Here is a 7,217-nt window from a genome sequence, read left to right as displayed (position 1 = left end):
TCTAACTAGGTTCGCTTCGGGCCCCAAAAAGACCAGTGTGTGTATGTGTTGGAGGGGGGAGGGTTTCCAAATTAGACTGTAATTGAAAACAAATCCACATAGTAGTTTTCTTTTAGCTGTAATGAGGTTAAGTCACTATTTACCTCCTCCACTGCGTCAGTCAGAGTGAGGAATCATGTGAGACAGAGACATGGGAGTCGCTGCCCTGCCCCTTGGCTGCTCCTCTGTCATGGGAGAATAAAGCCAGCATCACACTTCATCCATCCAACTGCTGGACAACTGCCACACACACACACACACACACACACACACACACAAACACTAATCTACATTTTTCTCCTTCTGGATACGAAACGTATGTATGTGCAATCATAAATATTTTATGGCACAAATGGGATTCAGATATGGGTTCGGAGAATGTTTGAGTGTGTGTGTGTGTGTGTGTGTGTGTGTTGTGCATGTCACGACCTTGGACACTGTTAAGCCAACAGTTCCTCCATTTAAAACTCCATGTGTTTTAGTTTTCTCTTGTCCTCATAAAGCGAATCACACATTTGACTCATGGAGGATGCTGTAATCTCCGTTGCAAGTCATTCCTCCTGTGATGGCTTAATGTGTGTGTGTCTGTTTTCATTAAGCCAAATTCTTGTAATAATCTGCCTTCTGCAGGCCAGAGGTTAGTCAACTTGTTGTACAAAGCTCGGCGGTGGAGGCGGCGGTGGTGGGAAATTGTTTTTATTTTTTCACTATAATTCAGGCCATGCTCACGCACAGTAACAGACGTGAATGTTAACAGGTGTCGTAGTTTGGTGTATACATTACTTCATGGAGGAGCTCATGTGTGCCTTCTGTGTGTGTTTGTGTGTGTTAAGGGGAGCAGTGATCAGAGCACAGCTTGTTTCCCATAAAATACATCATGGGAAAAGTTAAAGTGCCTTTTGTTTTTGAAAGTCGGGATAGCTCTTTGCCCTAATGGGACATGCTCATTCTTTTCACTAATTTCACTAATATCGCAAGTGGCACTCAAGAGGCCAAAAAGTCCCCCGCTAGACCTAGTAGTCCTTTGATTGGACAAAGTGACCTTCTAGGTGGCTCACTTGGCTCCAGTGAGCCAGGTCCAGTGGGCCCTCTTATCATCCCAAGTGCCCCACGGATTCACCCAAGAAAACCTGGTGCTCCTCCTGATGGCCTATGTACACCATTGGTTGACCCTTGCACTTGTCGTTGGCCCAAGTGCCCTTCTGGAATGTCCCAAGTGCCATTTTGGTCTGCCCGAGGGACCCTCTGTTTGCCTCTAGTGCCCACCTGGTTGGGCCAGTTGCCCCTATAGTCCACCCAAGTTCCGTTTTGCTTGCCTCTGGTACTACTCTGGTTGGCTCAAGTCACCAAGTGCTCCTATAGTTGGCCGTTATAGTGACGGTTTGATTGGGACAAGTGCCCTTAGATGCCCTTTTGGTCTGCCTGAGTGCTATTGTGTTTACTGATACCCAAGACCGTTCTGGGTGACCCAAGAGCTCTTCCGGTTGGTCCTTATGCCCCTACGATTGGCCAAAGTGCACCCAAAGCTACTCCCCCTGAATGTAGCAAGTGAACAAGTGCCCCACTGATAGGCCAAGTGCCCCCTTTATCAGTCCAAGTACCCCTCAGAGGTGCCCCTCTTGTGACCTCAGCGTGCAAATGAACCCTTACACTGAGCCTATGTGCTGCAATTTGGCCCGTGGCCTGTAGAGAATCTGTACACACCTCTGCAGTTGACACACACACACACACACACACACACACACACACACACACACACAGTGATTGTCAGCCATATCTATTACCAATTCCATGACCATGGATTTGATTTGCAGCAATAAGACAGTATGTGTAATGACAGCATTAAGGCTTGTTCTGCATGTATAGAGTTTCAAGGAAAACGAAGACAGATGCTTCTCCCTCGCTGCTCTTACACGTCAACAGAAATAAGGCAAAAACACATTCCTGGTGGCTACGCTGGCTGTGTGTAGCCCTGTCTGTGTGTGTTCTGCCCCGGCACTTTAAGGGCCCAAATAACAGGCGATGCTGGATGTCTTGACTTGAAGCCGAGGCTCCTTGCCATCGTCAGCCGGTAACGTGAGTAATGAGCTCTGTCAGACGCTGGCGGCTGACTGATGTTTTCCACCGCAGACGAACCTCCCTGAGCTCAGACGGCCGCATGCTAACGACAGATCCATGCATGCATATGGCGACGTTTCTGACCGGCCCCTACAGTGAAAGGTGATGAGATGACTGACGTGATACGCCCACCAACTTCTCAGCTCGGATTCACGACCTGGTACAGTGCTGAGATTTGGTACTGTGTTCTTTGGTAGAGATTACGACGCAAGGGACAGAGTACGCCTTCAGAACAAGCAGTGCTCACCACAAGTTCACTGACTTTCTTTTATTTTTTTACCCGCAAGACTTTTGTGTCTGAACTTCTTCAACAATTTCAACTTTTAACTGTCAAACCCTGTTGTAATAGCATTATGTGTTAATGTGACTTGAGTGGCTAGGAATGGCAATTTGGGGGAAACAAGGAACGAGTTAAAGCTCTGAGGGAGTACAGTAGTGTTTCTGAACGTTTTCAATCAAAACAATGAGGCTTGTTTTTGATCAAATGACTTGACAAGAGCAGGGCCGAACTATATCAAGTCTTAACACCAATATGTTTTCAATTCATCATTGAGGTTTTGACGTTCACACATAAGTTGTTGTCTTTTTGTATCTTGTGAACTTACGGCATTATTGGCTCCAGATTTGAGTCTCTTAAACGGTTTTTAAACTTTGCTTGGGATTTAGCATGAAGACCCAATTAGTCAGCAACTAAATAAACCTCCTAAAGTAAAGTAAATGTCCTGAATGGTTGCATTGACAAACAGCTCTTCTGAGTTGCTGCATTATTTCATAGTTTGTCATGCAGCTAGCATCCTGGTTGAGCAGCAATGTTGTGACGGATTTTTTCCCCCTTCAGGGATGAAACTCACAAATTTCCTCTCTCAGCCTGTTGTGACCCAAACTAACTACACCTTATTTATACTCTCGTCACGTGGGAAGCCGTCTGACACAGACTAATTGCTCATTTTGCATGAGCCGCAGTTCAAGAAATAATGACACAATGGAGCGAAAAGCAGAACCTCATGATTTCAGTGTGAAGGCCCTCGTTGTCTCTGAAGCGTTTTCTTTTTGACAAACAACTTGAGTTTAGAAAATGAAAAAAAATGCTTCCCCATTTCTTTTACGGAGAGTGATTGTTTCCCTCGTCGTGCTGGTAGAAACCAAACAAACAGCAAGAGCATTTAAAATCTATGCTTTTACAGGACACACCCTTTGTGTTTCCAACACATTAAGGAAACCTTGAGGGCCGCTCGTAAAATAAAACAACATCTTTGTCTCTCGGGCATAAAATAAAAACGAGATTGTCTGCCTCCGCAAAAAAACAAGCAGGCAGCACTTTTCTTCCCTGTTTTCCTCTGAGAAGAACGATTGTAAAAGTGTAATTAAATTAATAAAATAGTCCCGGGTAGTAAATCACTGCCCCCGAGGATGCCTGATTCCACAGCTGTGTGTTTGTTGTGCATAAAATGCGTTTTGCGTGCAAGCAAGATGTGTGCAGAGGTAGGTGCGTGCAGCAGCGTGTGGTTAAGGGAGAGTGCATTAAGAACAAACTGGCAACACAGGCTTTAAATGTTCCCCCAATCCGGAGGGCTAGGCGCTCACACAGTATTACCTCTGGCGGTTAGTTAGCGAGCCGAGGTGGGGGCGGCGTGGCATTAGGCTTCGGTGCATGGTGCCAGCTTCTGCTATAATAAAGGCATTAAAAAAGCTGCTCATTAAACTATTTTGGGCACTGGGGTTGGCGTGGTGGTGCGCTAAGGGTTGGGAGGGGGCACAAACATTAAGGCAGAGGCACTGGCTGCCAGGGATTCTGTGCCAGGGCACCTCTATGTCACTGGTGGCTAAAGGGATGTAATTACAAACACATGCTTGTTAATGGGGCTCCAGGGGACCTGTGTGATGAGAGAAAAGAGGCTGAAAGAGAAAGAGAGTAATGTTCAAGGGTGTGAAAGAGGAAAACGTTTAACAGTTTGCAAATAAAGCCATGTTCACACTAATACAGATACATGTGGGAATGCATCTTTCTCTCTCTGCTCTTTGCCTTTGCGTCAATGTAAAGACACCGTCGCTACTTGAAAATGGAGCTTTTCGAAGCGGCTATCTCCAGAAAAAGAGTAGCACAGATCGTTTGTTCAAGTGGATTAAATGCCCCACTCTATTCTACTGCACTCTATAATCTTAAATGGCAAAACAAGTAATGTGACATCCTTTCACCCCCGTGAAAAGTCTTACGAAGTCACCAGTGGTGGGCCGTCAGGGCCAGCTCAGCCTTCTCTGCTGGCCTAGACAGAATCACAAAGTTATAGCTATTTTATAATTTGATCATTTTTAGTGCTGGGCAACGATTAAAATATTTAATCGCGATTAATCGCATGGATTTTTTGCGATTAATCGCAATTAATCGCATTGTTATGGCAAAGTTCAATAATGAATTCAAAAGTAGTGTATTGCGCACTTTTATTTTAAAAGTACTGCTATATGAACAAAAGTGCAATAACATTTGGTTCACGGGATGCAGGTAGCATGTTTTATACTTAATGTGAATATAATTCATACTTTGTTGGCATCTTATTCTGAAAACCGGATGTTCATCTGAAGAAACCGGATGTTGTCTCACGTTAATCTTTCCGCTAACTTTCAAAGTCCTTCGCTCGCTCCCGATCTGTGCCGTTTAAATGCGTTTACCGTGAATTTCAGCATATAGGTGCACTAACATGTAAGTGTCTGCTGAGTTGACCGGAGATCTGAGTGTCTGCTGACTTTACCGCAGCGATGTCCAGTAGTCTCCAGGGAGAGCAACAGCTCTTTATTTCTGCCCCCCCCCCCCCCCCTCGACCAGAAGCGGAAGTCGCCTTCTCGCCTTTTCTCTACGGCAACCCTGAAGGGACATCATATCTCCAATACAAAACGATAAACATGAGAGAGTCTGTTACAATAATAATAAATTAAAAATACTTACCTGTTTTTTTTGTTGTTGTTTTTTAATTATTATTATTATTCTTTTTCCCATCTCAAAAGGCTCAAGGACATACACACACGTTCACACACACACACACACACACACACACACACACACACACACACACACACATTCTCACACACACACACACACACACACACCTGACTATAGGATGTTTGCTGGCTTTTATCCCACTGTTCTTGTCATCCTCTTGTTGTTATGTCTATGTATTGTCTCTTGTCTTTCAATTAAAAAATAAATAAATAAATTATAATCAATTTAAAAAATGCGTTAACGCGCGATAAAATAATTGTCGGCGTTAATTAATGAATGCGTTAACGCGAAATTAACGCGTTAACTTGCCCAGCACTAATAATTTTTCATAAATACACTACATGTATTATAATTTTTTTTCCCATTATCTTATGTTCTCATTGCACAGCTACTGTCTTCCTCAGTTGCTCTGCTTCCAGTGCAGCTTGTTTTAGAGCTTTTATCCAATCAGATTTCACCTCTGTGTCTCTAGGTAAGAACAGAGGCCCGAGGCCTGCAGAATTACAAGTGAATCCCTTTGCAGTGAATATATGTGACAGGAACTATTGTTACGTCCAATGTTGCCTTGGGGACATATTTATCCGGTGGCAGTGTTGCCAACTTGGCGACTTTCTCGCTAAATCTGGCCACTTTCCGAACCCTCTTGGCGACTTTTTTTGTCAAAAGCTACTAGCGACAAATCTAGCGACTTTTTCTGGTGTTGTTGGAGACTCACAGGCGGTCACTCTCACAGCAGCCTCGCGCAGCAGTCCCAGCTGCAGTCAGAGAAGAGAGGAGACGCACTCTCGGCGTATTCATGTATCTGCACTCTGCAGTTAGTGTATTTATAGGTATTGAGCTTCATTTTTACACAAAACAAATAATAACCGTAGCTGTGTTTCAGCTGCAGGACAGCAGTGAAGGCCCAGGTATAAAATGCACGGTCCGCCACTGGAAGTCACAAAGTACAAAACAGAGGTTTGCATCCCATCTTTGACCAACAGTCAATGCTAGATTCTTAAACCATGTCAATCCTTTCCTGGAATCAACGGCGTTCAACGGCATGAAGAACAAAACCAAAATACACAAGAGGCTGCTTTGGTGAACGTGTGTTGCTTCAGGTACCGGAGAGATGAACGCACCAGAAAGTCCAGTTTCACTACATCCATGAGTTTGAAAACTTATCGAACAACAAAACGCTGCGCATACGTTTATAATACTATGAAACACGACAAACATAAATGTTCTCCTCAGTCTTGATGACTGCCAGGTTAACAGTATATTTAAACCATTAACGTTACAAAGTAATCTACCAAAAATGTGAGCGATCATATGGTCAGCTTAAAGAAGTCACACTTTTGTTATTTACCATTTAAAGCTGTTTTACATTTTAACATGCAGAGGAGACTAAAAACAAATGCCTAATGCTCGATAAGAGCATTACTGATATCAGAATCGATATAGGCGATTCTGGACCTGTTATTGACTCCTATTGGATCGAAAACTAACTTTACGGGACCACCCAACACTAGTTTTCATGCCACCGATGGCGTCACAAGATCAGCAAAATGCTCATACAAGTTGTTTTGTTATACATTAGAAAAGAAAGATATGATGCACGATAGTCAACCAAAATAATATGAGATATTATTGACAACACCTGTATTGTGTGATTGACTGCATTTCAAGTCTAACTAATAGTAATAATAAGATCACAGAGGGAGTCGGAGGAGACGGAACAAAGCCTCATCCTGCTGAGAGACCAAGAAGAGGAACGGACCATGTTTGTACCAGATGCTGGTGAAAGACTTGTTGTTCGGGACTTCTTCCAGAGAACAATGTGAAAATGCAAAGCGTGGAAAATAACTGTGACACATAAAAGGCATTTTCAAATGTAGTGTAGACATGTCCTAATGAGTGAAAGCATGCGATGGAGTCAGCTCAGGTCACACTGGCACAAAAGAGCGACTCTCTCCACAAATTGGACGAGATCACACCAGAACCGGTTTCAACATTTGGGAAGTTTGGGACCCACTGGATTCGGGAAAAAGTTGCAGTGTTTGATTGACATGAATAATAAGTCAGG

Source organism: Anarhichas minor, unplaced genomic scaffold, assembly GCF_050575085.1.
Source record: "Anarhichas minor isolate MPS153535 unplaced genomic scaffold, ASM5057508v1 ptg000096l, whole genome shotgun sequence".
Lineage (NCBI taxonomy): Eukaryota > Metazoa > Chordata > Actinopteri > Perciformes > Anarhichadidae > Anarhichas > Anarhichas minor.
Note: the sequence above shows the minus strand (reverse complement) of the source record.